This window comes from Molossus molossus, unplaced genomic scaffold (genome assembly GCF_014108415.1).
Source record: "Molossus molossus isolate mMolMol1 unplaced genomic scaffold, mMolMol1.p scaffold_m16_p_9, whole genome shotgun sequence".
Taxonomy (NCBI): domain Eukaryota; kingdom Metazoa; phylum Chordata; class Mammalia; order Chiroptera; family Molossidae; genus Molossus; species Molossus molossus.
The window spans coordinates 100,368,393-100,385,583 of record NW_023425403.1 but is presented as its reverse complement, the minus strand read 5'-3'; the positions used below and the strand labels follow the sequence as shown (position 1 = coordinate 100,385,583).

Sequence of the window (17,191 nt, the reverse complement as noted above, 5' to 3'; positions counted from 1 at the left end):
AAAAAAAAAGATTTGCTGCAATGTTGAATCTGAAACCATATCAATGAACTTTTCATCCCGCTACTTTGCAATCCATTGATCTATTGTGAATGTTGAATGAGTCTTTACACACACATGACTTTATACGGGCATGTGCCAATCATTTGAAAAAAAGTACTGGATCACTGAGTTAAGTAGCAATTCCAAATGTTGACATATTTATTATAAAACAGTTTTACAGCCCTGGCCAGTTTGGCTCAGTGGTTGGAGTGTCAGCCCGCAGACCAAACAGTCGTGGATTCGATTCTGGTCAAAGGCAAGTACCTTGGTTGCGGTTTGTTCCCAGCCCTTGTCAGGGTTGTGCAGGAGGCAACCAATAGATATGTCTCACATCAATGTCTCTCTCTTCTCTCTCTGTCTCTCTCTACTCCTCCCTCCCATTCTATCTGAAAACAGATGGAAATATCCTCGGGTGAGGATTTTTAAAGAAACATTTTTACAATGACATTTGTTAATATTACCACTTATTTTATCAGAAAAACCTTTCAATACTGAGAATCTGTCCAGCTCAGGGTGGCAGATAAATTTTCCATAATTCTCACGTCCACTTAGAAGCTTGACTTGTGTCATTTTAGCAATAAATAGTGTCAATTGTTTACGTTGAAAAAAAGGCTTGCTTTGTTCATTTTTGAGACCAAAATACCCAAGTCAGAAATAAATTTGTCTATCAGTCTTTTGAAGTAGAAAAAAATGGTGACCTATAAAAAAACCAGCTAGTTCAGCTCACAATTGAATCACACAACTGTTTTCCTCAAGACAACCAACCTCCTTTCACTGCAGCACAAAATAGTTTATGAATACATCCCATTTCATCACACAGAATATTAAAAAGACGTACTCATGGGTTAAGCTTTATTGAAATTAATAATTTATACTGATTCATCAAGAACATTCTTAAATAAAGTTGGCTGGAGCTTGTGTGTGTGTGTGTGTGTGTGTGTGTGTGTACGCATGGTGGTGAATAATTCAATGACCATCATTATAGTTTGGCGCCACAGCCTTGATTCTTGCTAAGTTCTAGCAGTTTCACCCACCATTGCTTTTGATCTTAAGTGCTGATATCAATACAAGTTTTAAAAAAAAAGAAAGAAAAGTCTTTCTATTATTATGAAAATAGTCTTGGCTGCACAGATCCTCTGAAAGGGTGTTGTGACCCCCAGGGGTCTGTTGACCAAATTCGAAAACCACTAGACTAAACTCTGCAGAAAGAAATAAACTAGTCAAGACAAAAGTGATAATGACTAAAAATTAAGAATTTGTTTTTATGTAGCAACCTACAATATAATTTCTCATGCATGACCTCATTTGACCCTCATTATGCCCTCTTAGGGGGCAGGTAAAGCTGGCATTTTCACACACTTCAGGTAACATCCTTTGAACTGAAAGGATGTGCTCATCATCCTAACTAGGAAGTGATGGAGTTAACATTCAAAACCAGACTTTCTGACTCAAGCACAGAATTTGCCCCCATGATTACCCCATTTTTGCCTCTGCCCTATCATGAGATAGAAATCTGCTTCTCTCTTTTTTCCCCTTAATGTGCCTATAGCCTATCTTCTGTCGATCCCTACCTCTAACCCTTACCATGCTGAATTTAATAGGAACCTTCACATAGTGGACAGGATAAGGAACTGCAGAAGTTGGCCCATGAAAGGAGTTGAAAATTTGAGAGATATTCTCCAAAGGGAGTGGAATACATAACACCTGCCACAGTGAAGATGGTAAATAGTAAGCAGAGGACATCTCAGCAGACTGATTGATGCTGTTCTACAGAGGCCATGATGATGCCCCAGGAGCTGACAGAGCAACTGCTGTAAGCAACCTGCATCCCTCAATGATCCAGGCATTGGAGCTACCCCACCAACGCAGACTTTTTACATTGGGACCATTATTTAAGAAAGAAACAAACCTGCTTGTTCTTTAAGCCACTTCACTGATACAACAGCTTAGTTTTGCCCTGATTTAATATGCCCTCATTTCTTCAAGATTTTAACTCCTGGTTCACTGTTCCTCTCCCCAATCCTAATCCAGTAATAATTCTTTAGGATTTTAATGCTCACAAAGGTGATCCTTCCAACCCTTCTACATTTCATTGAAAGTGCACTTAGCAAGATCACCTTGATCTCCACATTTCTAAATCAAAGGGCCACTTCTCAGTATTCTTTTTACCAGATCTATCAGCAATATTTGATCAATCTCTTTGAAATACTTTCTGCACTTACTTTCTGGAACATTTCTCTGGCATCTCCTTTATTGGTTTCTTCACATATCCCAAACAAAACATAGTACTGTTTCTTATAGCCCTCAGTTCAAAGATCAATTCAGTTTATAAAACAAAAACAAAAGATAAAGGTGGGGAGTATAATATGTAAATAATCTAAGAACCCAGGCCTATGCAGGGATATATTCTGGAGTATGGATTTGCAGGTGAACTGAATGTAGGTCTTTTTTTTTTTTTTTAAATGTTTTTCTTTTTTTATTTATTTATTGATTTTAGAGAGAGAGGAAGGGAGAGGGAGAGATAGATGGAAACATCGATGAGAGAGAACATCGATTGGTCTCCTCCTGCATGCCCCCCCCCCCCCCCCCCGGCGATTGGGCCCTCAACCTGGGCATGTGCCCTGACCGGGAATTGAACCAGTGACCTCTTGTTGCATGAGTCGATGCTCAACCACTGAACCACACCAGCCAGGTCGAATGTAGGTCTTTTAATCTGTTAACCTGAAACACCATCATCTCTCACAGGATTGTGATAAAATTGTAAAGACTTCAAGCTGCATATTTAACTGTCTGGTCTGGAGAAGCTATTCCAATGTTGCCAGTTAGGATCAACTAGATTTGTTAAGGATCAAGTAACCTCTGTGCCTAAATAGGCCATCTCACTCCTGTTCTGGACATGCCTCATTTGTCCTTGGAACACTGTTTCTCTATAAAATAAAATAGAGAAATACGAACATCATGTCTTAAATAGATAAGCTAGAGTAAAAATTGCACAAAGGCTGTTAGTGTTTCTAAGACTGTGCAGGGCAGTAATAAGAAGTGCAGTCATCTTAGATAGGCCCTTCATGTGACCCTTCCTCCCTCACTAATTTGGTGTTGCTCCAAAGTTGCAAAGGAAACATTCAAATGAAAGGGGAACCCAAAGGTTGTCTCCAGACTCTCTAAGCCACCATTCAGTCCACCCTCACAGTGTGACCGGTTTATCAATGCAAATGCAGCATTACAGTAACTTCAGAAATATAGTTGTGTTTCCAAGTATAAAGACCTTCAGTGGTTCCTGAGCATACAAAACCTCTTCATCTTTCAGCTCCCTCCACATCCTTATATGCTCTGGAGACTCACTGAACTACTTGCAGTTATAAGTATGTTGCAATGGCCCAGCTGGTGTGGCTCAGTGGTTGAGCGTCAACTCATGCACTAAGGGGTCGCTGATTCAATTCCTGGTCAGGGCACATGCCCAGATTGTGTGCCTGATCCCCAGTGGGGGGCTTGCAGGGAGGTTGGCCAATCGATGTTCTCTTTCATTGATGTTTCCATCTATCTGTCCCTCTCCCTTCTTCTGTTTTTCTAATATATCAATAAAGAAGAAAAAAAAAAGTATGTTGCAATGAGCCTGGCTGGCATGGCTCAGTGGATTGGGCATTGTCCCATTGATTTAGAAGCCCCGGTTCGATTCCTGGTCAGGGCACATGCCTGGTTTGCGGGCTCGATCCCCAGTAAGAGGCATGCAGGAGGCAGCCAAACGGTGTATTTTTCTCACATTGATGTTTCTATCTCACTCTCCATTCTTCTCTCTCTAAAAAGACAATAGCCCTGGCCAATTTGGCTCGCAGTTAGAGCGTCAGCCTGAGGACCAGAGAGTCCCAGGTTTGGTTCCCGCTAAGGGCATGTACCTCGGTTGCAGTTTGTCCCCGGCCCTGGTTGGGGTCGTATGGGTGGCAACCACTCGATGTGTCTCTCTCACATCAAAGTTTCTCTCTCACATTGATGTTTCTATCTCTCTCTTCCCCACTTCTCTCCAGCTCTATATAGAGACCAAAAAAAATAATAATAATAATAATAAAAAGGCAATAAAAACATATTAATAATAAAACAAAATGTATGCTGCAATGAAAGGTTCTGGCACCATGCCAGTGTACATGCTATTTCCTCTTTTACCCATCACTCACTGGGTAACAGTTTCCTAGTTGGCTTTTAGGACTCAGTACAATGGGCAACTCTTCTCAGGGCCCTTTCCCACTGCTTCTTCCTGCCTTTCATCACTCCCCTCCCCACCCTGGCTGATGCAGAGCTGCTGTGATGTGTACGCCTTTTCACAGCATATGTCACTAAATTGAAATTACTGGGGTGTTTAATTTCTTTTCCTCACTGAACTTGAGCTCTCTAAAGGAAAGGGCTACATACTCTTAATCCCTGGTGATCAAGTCAATGCCTGGCAGCAGTTAGGAAATTAGGAGTTGAATGAATGAAAGAATTCAATAAAAATAGCTTTTGATTTAATGTCAGCTCTGTTCTAGGAGCTGTGGATCTAGGCACCTGGGGATAACATGACAAGGAAAAATACACACAGCATCACCTCTCATGTGGTTTACACACTCTTGGGGGAACATACTGAGTCAAATACCTGTACTAATGAACAAATACTGAAACTAAAATATGTTCTCTGCAGATGAGTAACACAGTTCAATGAGAGCAGTTTAAAAGCACGATGACCTAGACTGTTTATCCCTTTTGTTTTCTCTTTGTTTTTTTTGTGGTTTTAGGTGGAAGAGAATTGAGCATGATTGATACTTCATGGGAAGGATTAAAATGAGTGGAAGAAGTTAATGTACAGGAGAGAAAGGATAGATAGAGAGGGTCCTACAAGCTTTGTAGAAAAATTGGCCTTGGTTAAGAGAAAAAGTACCTCTTCTGAAACTGTACGAGGAAAAATTGAGAGAGTAGATGCAGAAGTAGGTAGGTAGCAGATTTTATACTTGACAATTGAATGAGGTCCTGTACAAAAAAGCTTGGATTTACTCTGAGGGAGAGGAGTCAAAGTTGTCTATTGGAAATAAAGCCAAAGGTAAGAGAATCAGAGATCTGAAGAAACTGAGGGGGTTTGAAGTTTTCATTACAGAGTGCATAAAAGCAAGTCAACTGAGAAATGCAGCAGGATTGTTGAGTTGTGTTAACAACTATCTCTGACTGGTGGCAGTGACCATATACTGACAACACTCTATTGGCTTGGAAGTTCAGGCGAAAAGCATATAGTTGGTTTCATTCAGGGTTGGAGTTTAGCCAAATAGTGATGAGACAGTGCCAATGTCAAGGGAAGTTTATAATTGGTAAGAATGTTATTGAAATAAAGGAACATGGAATTCAAAAGGAGAAATTTGACAGACTGGAAAAAGGGAAGGGGTTGTTGGTGGACTGGAATGTCCAAGGAGACTGAAGAATAACTGTAATGACATTGGTTGATCAGACAGCTAAAAGGAAAGACGGGTATAGCTGGAGGATAGTGGGATAATAAAGCTACTTCTGAACACATTCTCCAAATATAGAAACTTTTCAACAATATTTAAGATATTAATGCATAACCAATGGACATAGACAATAATGTGGTGAAGTTGGAGAATGGGGGCAGGGAGGAGGGGGGGTCAATGGGGATAAAATAAGGAGGGACATGTGTAATACTTCCAACAATAAAGATAAATCTTTTTTATTTATTTTTTTGATTTTTTTAAATTTATTTTTTATTTATTTATTTTTTTAAATCTTTATTGTTGAATGTAGAATGTATTACAGATGTTCCACATTTTTCCCCCATTGACCCCCTCCTCCCCACTCCCACCCCCCTCCCACCTTTTCCCACACTATTGTCTGTGTCCATTGGTTATGCATATAAGTTCTTTGGTTTATTTCTTCCCACCCCCCAACCCCTTTCCCTTTGAGGTTTGTCATTCTAGCAATGAATTTGTACTTCTTAATCCCTTCACTTTTTTCACCCATTCCCCCAACCCCCCTTCCATCTGGCAACCAACAAAATGTTCTCTGTATCTATGAGAACGTTTCTGTTCTACCTGTTCATTTTGTTTGTAGATTCCATTGTCGATAGATATGTATTCATTGACATTTTGTTTGTTCATATATCTTATCTTTTTCTTCAAAAAGACCCTTCATCATTTCATATAATAACGGTTTGGTGGTGATGAACTCCTTTAACTTTTTCTTGTCTGGGAAACTCTTTATATGGCCATCGATTCTAAATGACAGCTTTGCAGGATAGAGTAATCTTGGTTGTAGGTTCTTGCTTTTCATCACTCTGAATATTTCTTGCCACTCCCTTCTGGCCTGCAAAGTTTCTTTTGAGAAATCAGCTGACAGCCTTATAGGAACTCCCTTTAGGTAACTAGCTGCCTTTCTCTTGCTGCTTTTAAGATTCTCTCTTTGTCTTGAACCTTTTGCATTTTGATGATGATGTGTTTTGGTGTGGGCCTCTTGGGGTTCATCTTGTTTGGGACTCTCTGTGCTTCCTGGACTTGTATGTCTGTTTCCTTCACCAAGTTAGGAAAGTTTTCTGCCATTATTGTTTCAAACAGGTTTTCGATTTCTTGTTCTCTCTCTTCTCCTTCTGGCACCCCCAAGATGCAAATGTTGGCATGCTTGAAGTTGTCCCAGAGGCTCCTTAACTATCCTCATTTGTTTGGATTCTTTTTTCTTTTTGCTGTTCTGATAGGGCGTTTTTTGCTTCCTTATATTCCAAATCGATGGTTTGCTCCTTGGATTTACGTACTCTACTATTGAATCTGTGTAAATTATTCTTTATTTCAGTTAATGCCTCCTTCAATTCTGACTGTGCATCCATCATTTCTGACTGGCCCTTTTTTATGCTCTTGAGGCCCTCACTAAGTTCACTGAGGTTCTCACTGAGTTCATTGAGCATCCTTATAAGCAGTATTTTGAACTCAGCATCTGTTAGGTTGCTTATCTCCATTTCGCTTAGTTCTTTCCTTGGGGTTTTGTTCTGTTCTTTCATTTGGGACCTGTTTCTTTGTCTCCTCATTTCGGCTGCCTCCCTGTGTTTGTTTCTCTGTATTACTTAACGAGCAGTATGGGGCTAGCTGAGACCAGATGCTGCTTGTTTGAAAGAATTTAGGAAAATCCTGAAGCAGGATCCAAGACAGGCCAATCCTATGGTTAAGCAAGTGGCAACAGCTTGGGTGGGCCTGAAAGTTGGGTGGGGTGGGGCCTCAGGGAGTCACCAGGGCGGGGCTACCAGTGTGAGCCAGGTTGCTGGAGTCCCAGATATAGTGGCTGTCTGCCGCCCCAGGGAAGGGCTCACCAAAGGAACAAAGCACGTTTGTCCCGGAGAAAGCCCCCCCTCTAGCCCTCGCTCCAGTGCCAAACTGCTCAGTTCTTCCCTGTATGTCTCTGGTGCCCCTCGAGCTGCCTCCCTTCCAAGCTTAAAGGGAGAGAGTCCGATAAGTCCGTGTGCGAGCCCTTTAAGGAGCTGCCTGGGGCTCCAGCTGCTTTAATTTTCCTGAGCCTCAGTTCCCGCTGGTTTTTCCAGCCAGAAGTTATGGGAACTTCTCTTCCTGGCACTGGAACCCCGAGTGGGGCATCTGGTGTGGGATGGGGACCCCTCAGTCCTCAGGAAGGACCTGCCCAGCGGAGGTATCCTCCTGATTTTTATCTGCCACACGTGGGTGTGGGACCAGCCTGTCGCACTGCTGCCCCTCGCGCCTCCGCCCCTCCTACCAGCCTGGATGTGGCTGCTGCTTTATTTCCGTAGTTGTAGGACTTCCATTCAGCTTGATTTCAGGCGGTTTTGAATGACGGTTGTTCTGTAGTTTAGTTGTAACTTTGATGTGGTTGTGGGAGGACGTGATACCGCATTTACCTATGCCGCCATCTTGACCGGAAGTCAAGATAAATCTTTTTTAAAGTATTGTTGTAGCTCACTGTCCTTAGAATCCAATAAAGAAAAACAACTTGTCTTTGAGCTGCCCTAATTAACAACCTCAGGGTCAGCAAGATGAACAATGGGAATGTTATAGACGGCTTTAGCCCCATAAAAATTAACCAGAGTTTGACCTTCACTGGGGATTTGAAAAGCAACATCCTTCAGGAAAAGAGAGGACAGAAACGGCCCCAAGGCCAGAGTTTCCTGCATGCTCTGTAAAGAAACTGATAGGGAGAAACTGAAGCTCCCTTTACCCCATAAAACTGTAATTGTTAAACATATATGTATTGCACCTGGCTAACCGCTGATATCCGTCTCGAATTTGTTAGTTTTTAGAACTTAGATAATAGAATAGCAGGACAGATGTGTGCTGACCCAGTTCACCCAGTTCCCTTTTGCCTCAGCTCCCTCCCACCTCCGTTCCCTCCTGCTTATAGCTAACTGCCTCTGCTTCTGTACATCCTGCTTGCTTGCAATTTGCACCACAAGCCCCCTATAAAACTCAGCCATTTTAGCTTCTCGGGGCTGCTGCTCCCAGCTGCGTCCGTGGACGGCAGACCCTGCATGCAGGCTTTAGCTTAATAAAGCATCCCCAAAAACTGAAAAATTGAGTCTGAGTGTGGTCGATCTCCTGGGTTACAAGAGTATGATGAGAAAAAATGGTGTACGTAAATATTGTGCTTATCTCTTCCCACAACTACGTAACCACCCTTGAGTGTGAACTGAAGACTAGCTGAACAGAACTCCTGTGACTAAGGATATAAAGAAGAAGCTACATCCAGATGGGTAGGAAGGGTAGAGACATAAAACAGGCTAGTCCCATACCCACATGTGGCAATTAAGAATCAGGAGGGATATCTTGGCTGTTGAGGTCCCCCCAGGTGTGCAGGGGATCCCAGGCCCACACTAGGCACCCCAGCCTGGAGCACGAGTGCCTGGAAGAGGTTCCTCACAACATGTGGCTGTGAAAATCAGCAGGGTTTCCATCTGGGTGAGATAAAAGGCTGCTGGGGTTTCAGGCATTCCATTTGAAAGGTTCACATAGAGACTTACTAACTTGCTCTCTCAGAGCTCCAGTCCTGGTGCAGCAACATGAAAAGCACCAGTGGCATAAGGATAGAAACAGAACTGTCTGTCTTCAGGGTGAGGGCTAGAGGGGAAGCTCTTAAGTGTTGGCAGGCACCACAGTTTCTTAGTTGAGCCCTACCACATAGAGCCAACAGGCAAGCACCACAGACTCTTTGCTAAGCCCTACCTCAACCCAGCCTACAGGCACAGGCAGGCACGAAATCTGAGTTTCTATCAAACACACCCCACTCTGTTGATACCTGAGAATCCACACCATATAACTCATGCATAAGCCAGACCCCTTTCAGTGACTGTTACTCACAAACCAATGGCCTCATCCCATGCTATGGACTTCCCTAAAATCTCTGAAAGGCCACAGACCCCAAGAAAGCATCGGTTGACTTTGGCATGCCCTGTACCTCTTGCTAAGCAACCCATAGCCTGACACTAGTGGCAGCCAGCCTGGGTTTGCAGAATATATTCTCCCAAGCACATTCAAGCCCAGCACAGTCAGCTAGCAATAGAAGACCATTTTTAGCTCCTATCTGGTGGCCACAGGCCAAGCACAGGCAACGAATGACCTGGGTGTGCAGTGGAGCCCCTCCCAAGAGGCCCCAGAACCAAGGTACCTGGTGATCAGCTTTAGAACACACTGGATAACCACCAAACTAGGTCTACAAACAACATACCCAAAGGGTGGACACAGAAAGCACCAGAGGCCCACTACAGCAAATCCCAGTCTGTGGGGTAACATCGTCTGCTATAATCACAGCCAGTCCTAACTGCCAGTCATCCTGACAGTCAACCCCACCCACTGAACAGCTAACAGCAGTCAAAGCTCAGCTACAACAGAAGGGTACATACAACTCACACAAGAGCCACACTTGAAACATCCAGCTCAGGTGAACATGGAAATCAAGATACTGGGCCCCAAAGGACACCTATTACATAAGGACATACTACCAAGACCAGGAGATGTAGCAGCTCTACCTAATACATAGAAACAAACACAGGGAGGCAGCCAAATGAGGAGACAAACAAACATGTCCCAAATAAAAGAACAGAACAAAGTTCCAGAAAAATAACTAAACAAAATCAAGACAAACAATCTACCAGATATAGAAATCAAAACACTGGTTATAAGTATGCTCATTGAACTTAGGGAAAGAACAGATGATCTTGGTAAAAACTTCAACAAAGAGATAGGAAATATAAACATGGAGATAGAAACAAAACAAAACAAAACCAGTCAGAAATTAAGAGTACAGGAACTGCAATGAAGAATACATTAGAGGTAGTCAACAGTAGATTAGATGAAGCAGAGGACTGAATCAGTGATTTGGAATATAAGGTAGCAGAAAACACCCAATCAGAACAGAAAAAAGAATCTGAAAAATGAAGATCTGAAAAAGGGCCTCAGGGACAAAATCAAAAGTAACTACATTCCCATCACAGGGGTACCAAAAGAGAAGAGAGACAGCAAAGAATAGAAAACTGATTTGAAGAAATAATGACTGAAATCTTCCCTAACCTGGTGAAGTAAATAGATATACAAGCCCAGGAAGCACAGAGTCCCAATCAAGATGAACTTAAAGAGGCCCACACCCGGGCCTGGCCAGTTTGGCTCAGCGGTTAGAGCACTGCCTCATGGACCAAAGTGTCGCGGGTTTGATTCCCAGTCAAGTGCATGTACCTGGGTTGCAGGTTTGATCCTCAACCTCAGTCAGGGTCATGTGGGAGGCAACCAATCAGTGTGTCTCTCTCCTACAAATGATTTTCTCTCTCTCTACTTACCTCCCTCCCTCCCACTGTCTCTAAATATCAATGAAAAAATATCCTCAGGTAAGGATCAAAAAAAAAAAAAAAGAGGCCCACAGCAAAACACAACATAATTAAAATGCCAAAGGTTAAAGACAAAGAGAGAATCTTAAAAACAGCAAGAGAAAATCACTTAGTTACCTACAAGGGAGCTCCCATAACATTATCAGTTAATTTCTCAACAGGAGCTTTGCCGGTCAGAAAGGATTGGCACAGAATATCGAAAGTGATAAAAAGCAAGACCTACAACCAAGATTACTCTACCCTCAAAGCTATCATTTAGAATCAAAAGACAGATAAAGAATTTCCCAGACAAGAAAAACCTAAAGTACTTCACAGTTTTAGATCATTTTCCCCAAATGAGCAGTATATACATTCTATTCAAGTGCACATGGGGCATTTTCTAGAATAGACCACATGTTAGGCCACAAAACAAATCTCAGTAAATTTAAGGAGACTAAAGTCATGCCAAGATTCTTCTCCAAACAGTGATATGAAACTAAAAAACAATCAGAAGAATAAACCCAAAAAACACACAAACACATGGAGGCTAAATAACATGCTACTAAACAATGAATGGGTTAACACTGAAATCAGGGAAGAAATCAAGAGATACCTTGAGACAAATGATAATGGAAACACAACAACCCAAAATCTATGGGACACAGTGAGAGCAGTTCTAAAAAGAAAATTCATAACAATGCAGGACTAACTCAAGAAATAAGAAAAATCTCAAATAAATAATCTAACACCTAAACAAACTAAAACAAACAAACAAACAAAAAAAATAACAAACAAAGCTCAAAGTGAGTGGAAGGAAGGAAATAACAAAGATCAGATGGAAATAAACAAAGTAGAGTCTAAAAAGAAAGCAATATAAAAGATCAATGAAACCAAAAACTGGTTCTTTGAAAAAATAAACACAATTGATAAAATTATAATCATATTCATCAAGAAAAAAGCAAGAGAACCAAAATAAATAAAATCAGAAATGAAGGAGCAGTGACAACTGACACCACAGCAATACAATTGATTATAAGAAAATACTACCAACAACTATATGCCAACAAATTGGACAAGCTGGAAGAAATAGATAAATACCTAGAAACATACAGTCTTCCAATACTGAGTCAAAAATAAACAGGAAATCTGAAAGGACCTATAACTACTAATGAAATCATATTGGTAATTTAAAAACTCCCAACAAACCAAAGTATTAAATTGAATGGCTTCACAGGTAAATTTTACCAAACATTCAAAGAATTAGCATCTACCATTCTCAAACTATTCCAAAAAACTGAAGAGGAGGGAAGCCTCCCAAGCTCATTTTAATTTTTTTGTTTATCCTCACCAGAGGACATTTTTTGCATTTATCTTCAGATAACATGGGAGGTAGATAGTTGGGAAGAGAGAAAGAGAAAAAACATCAATGTGAAAGAGATACATCAACTGGTTGCCACCCACACGACCCCAACCAGGGCAGGGACAAACTGCAACCGAGGTACATGCCCTTAGCAGGAATTGAACCCAGGAATCTCTGGTCTGCAGGCTGATGCCAAGCTCATTTTACAAGGCCAGCATTACCCTAATTCCAAAACCAGTCAGAAACGTTACAAGAATAGAAAAATATAGGTCAATATCCCTGATGAACATAGATGCAAAAATCTTCAACAAAATATTAGCAAACTGAATTTATCAATACATTACAGAGATCATACATCATGATCAAGTGGGGTTTATTCTGGGATGCAAGGTTGGTTCAGTAGTCGCAAATCAATTAACATGATACAACAAATAAATAAAAATAAGGATAAAATTCACATATGATCTTATCAATAGATGCAGCAAAAGCATTTGAAAAAATCCAGCATCCATTTATGATAAAAACTAATAGCAAAGTAGAAATAGAAGAAATATACCTCAACATATTAAAGGGCATACATGAGAAACTCACAGCTAACATCATACTCAATGGTGAAAAGCTAAAGTAGTTCTCTTAATATCAGAAACAAGAGCCCTGGCCAATGTGGCTCAGTTGGTTGGAGTGTCATCCCATACACCTAAAGGTGGCGGGTTCGATTCCTGGTCAGGGTATAGGCCCAGGTTTCAGGTTTGATTCCCAGTAGGGACAGGTACAGGAGGCAACAGATTAATGTTTCTCTTTCATATCAATGTATCTCTCTCTCTCCCTACCCCTTCCTGACTCTCTAAAAAACAACAACAACAACAAACAAACAAACAAACAAAAAACACATAGTATCCTTGGGTGAGGATTAAAATAAAAAATCAGGAACAAGACAAGGATGTCCACTTTTACCACCTCTATTCAACATAGTATTGGAAGTCCTAGCCTCAGCAATCAGAAAAGAAAAAGAAATAAAAGGCATTCAAATTGGAATTGAAGAAGTATTTGCAGTTGACATGCTACTATATAGAGAGAACCCTAAAGACTCCACCAAAAAAACTACCAGAATTGATTAATTAATTCAGTAAACTAGCTAGGTACAAAATAAATGTTCAGAAATTGGTTGCACTTGATACACCAATAAGGAACTACCAGAAAGAAAAATTTAAGAAAAACTCCAATTTACAATTGCATAAAAAAACACCCAGGAATAATTTTAAGTAAGTAGGTAAAAGATCTGTACGCGAAAAATTATGACATTAAAGAAAGAAGCTGAAGAAGATACAAATAAATGAAAGCATATACCAAGCTCATGAATAAGAATAATTAACATTGTTAAAATGCCCATACTAGAAGGGCTCACCCAAGGCACAAGGGCCTCCACCAGCACGTCTGTCTAGGAGAAAGTTGCCCCTCCAGCACTCACCCCAATGCCGAACAATTCAGTTCTTTCTGTATGTCTCTGGTGCCTTTCAAGCTGCCTCCCCAACGCTGGAGCCCAGAAGGAGCTAGTCCAGGAAGTGAAAATGTGATGCCGGGGGAGCCACTGATTGCCACAGCAGTGAAGTTTCTACAGAATTCCTGTTTCTGACAGAGCCCACCTGCGACCAGGAGAGCATCCAATAAGAAGAAAGGGCTGACACATGAAGAGTTTGATGTGGCTTTCCAGCAGCTGGATGTGGCTGCCAAAGTGCCTTCGTCCTTGGGCTCAGCTACACAGGTAGTTCCTGTCCAGCCCCCTCATCTCATTTCTCAGCCATACAAAGAATGTGACACACCGAAGTCTTCTAGACAAACTCTGAAGTATGTGACAAAGGTTTAAGAAGAAGAGATGAGGGACCAGAATAAATGAGTTTATTTTTTTTAAATGTCCATACTACCCCCAAAAAATCGAAAGATTCAATGCAAACCCTATCAAAATACCAATGGCATTTTTCACAGAACTAAAACAAATAATCCTAACATTTATATGAAACCACAAAAGACCCAGGTTAGCACAGCAATCTTGAGAAAGAAGAACAAAGTTGGAAGTATCATGCTACCTAATATCAAAGTGTACTACAAAGCTGCAGTAATGAAACAAAGCATAGCACTAACATAAAAACTGACACATAGGTCAACTGAATAGAACAGAGACCCCAGAAATAAACCCAGGCCTATTAATCTATGATAAGGTAGATAAGGATATACAATTGAGTAAAGACAGTCCCTATGATAAATGGTGTTGGGTAAATTGGACAAAAATAAAAGTAGACCACTTTTTTTTTTTTTTATCCTCACCCGAGGACATTTTTCCAATTTTTGTACAGAAAGAGTGGGAGGGAGAGAGAGGGAGAGAGAGAGAAACATCGACGTGAAAGAGACACATCGAGTGGCTGCCACCCGCACGACCAACCAGGGCTGGGGACAAACTGCAACCGAAGTACGTGCCCTTAGCAGGAACCGAACCCAGGTCTCTCCGGACCGCAGGCCGACGCTCTAACCGCTGAGCCAAACTGGCCAGGGCAAAGTAGACCACTTTCTTACACCATACACAAGAATAAGCTCACAATAGATTAAAGACTTAAGTGTGAGACCCAAAACCGTAAAACTTCTAGAAGAAAACACAGACAGTAAAAACTCTCCTACATTGCTTTTAGTAATATCTTTTTAGATGTTTCCTCAGGCATGGCAAACAAAAGAAAAACTAAACAGATGGGACTATATTGAACTAAAAATTTTTGTACAGAAAAGGAAACCACTAACAGATTGAAAAGACAACCTACTAAATGGAGGAAGATATTTGCCAATGATACCTCTGATAAGGAATTTATACAACTTAGCACCAAAAAGACAAACAATCTAATTAAACAAGGGCAGAGGTCCTGAAGAGACATTTCTCCAAAGAAGATATATAGATAGATGGCCAATAAACATATGAAAAGATGCTCAATGTCACTAATCATCAGATAAATGCAATTTAAAACCACAACGAGTTATCACCTCACATCTGTCAGAATGGCTATGATTTAAAAAATCAACAAAAAAGTGTTGGCAAGGATGTGAAGAGAACTCTTGTGCACTACTGGTGGGATTGCAAATTGGTGCAGCCACTATGGATAACAGTATGGAGGATTTTCCAAAAATTAAAAATAGAACTACCAAATTACCCAGCAATCCCACTTCTGGGCATTACCAAGGAAATCCAAAACACGAATTCTAAAGGATATATGCATTCCTATGTACATTCCAGCACTATTTACAATAGCCAAGATATGGAAGTATTTGAAATGTCCATAAATAGATGACTGGATAAAGAATAAGTAGTACTACCCAGCCAGGGGGGCTCAGTTGGTTGGAGCATCGTCCCATACACACCAAGGTTGCCAGTTCAATTCCCAATCAGGGCACATACCTGGGTTGTGGATTTGATTTCTGGTTGGGGCACACACTGAAGGCAACCAAGTGATGTTTCTCTCTCACGTCAATGTTTCTTTTTCTCCCTCTGCCTCTCTTCCTTCCTCTCTCTAAGCATGTCCTTGATGAGGATTTTTAAAAAAAGAATAAGTGGTACATATATTCAATGGACTATTACTTGGCTATAAAAAAGAATGAAATCTTACCATTTGCAAAAACATGGATGTACCAAAAGGATATTATGCTAAGTAAAATAAGTCAGACCAAGAAAGAAAAATACCATATGATTTCACTAGTACATGAAATCTAAAAGACAAAATTAATGAAGAAACAACACAGAAACAAACTCATATATACAGAGAACATAACATACTGATGGTTGACAGATGGGAGAGGGGTTGGGGGCTGGGTGAAAAAGATGAAGAGATTTAGAAGTACAAATTGCCAGTAATAAAATAGTCATGTGATGTGGAGTACAGCATAGGGAATATAGTCAATAATATTGTAAAAACGATGTAATGTGTTTGGGGGTACTAGACTTATTGGTGGATTCACTGCATAAGTTATATAAATGTCTAATCACTATGCTATACACCTAAAACTAATACACTGTTGAATTTTCACTGTAAGTTATATATATATAACTGTAAGTAATATATATATATTAAAAAATATATTTAAAAAAATATATTAAAAATATATTTAAAAATATATTAAAAAAATATTTAAAAAAAAATTTTTACAATGTTTTTATTGATTTTAAAGAGAGGGGAAGGGAGAGGGAGGAACATCAATGTGAAAGAGAAATGTCTGATTCATTGCCTCCTGCATGCCCCCTACTGGAGATCAAGCCCACAACCCAGGCATGTGCCCTGACCAGGAATTGAACCAGTGACTTTCAGATGGAAAGGATGGTAGAGAAAAACTGAATATGAATTAGCCAAGGGTACAGAAGAAATGAGGAGTCATCCATTTAAGAGAAAACTGATATTACCTGCTCTCTAGATTGAAAGTTGCATGAAGGCAGGAACAAGATGTCTTGTTCACCATTGTATCCCTAGGATTCAGCACTATATCCCTAGCAGACAGCAAGTCCTTGAAATACATTTGTTAAAAGTGGGAATGAATATCTTATTGCTAGAGTTGTGACATGGAAGGGAAAGGAGTGAGGGAAATAGCAATATACACTTCAAACCTCCATCAGTGGAAATAAGGTGGACATAAAGCACAAAGGAAATGGAAAGTCTATGCCCTCAAGAGCAGCTTTGCAAAGTGGCCTTGTCCCATGACTTCTAAAACCATTGTTCCAGAAATGGAGTATGACCTGGAATGCCTTCTCCTGGGGTGATTTCTCAAGTATTACAGTAGAGGCTAAGCAGTAGTTGAAATAAAGGGAGGGAAGGAGGGGGAAGTTGTGGAGAGAAAGCAAGAGATTGTTTTAGAAAAAGGTACAACTAGTATTCACCTAAATTCAAAGGTGGGAATTTTGGTCCTAATTAATATTATTTGGTTTTATATGA

The 17,191-nt window shown here is 40.5% G+C and overlaps 1 pseudogene; it reads left to right on the top strand.

The window, feature by feature from the left end:
* Positions 1–14,097, top strand: part of LOC118622474 — a 29,442-nt pseudogene extending 15,345 nt beyond the window's left edge.
* Positions 14,098–17,191: the final 3,094 nt, after the last annotated feature.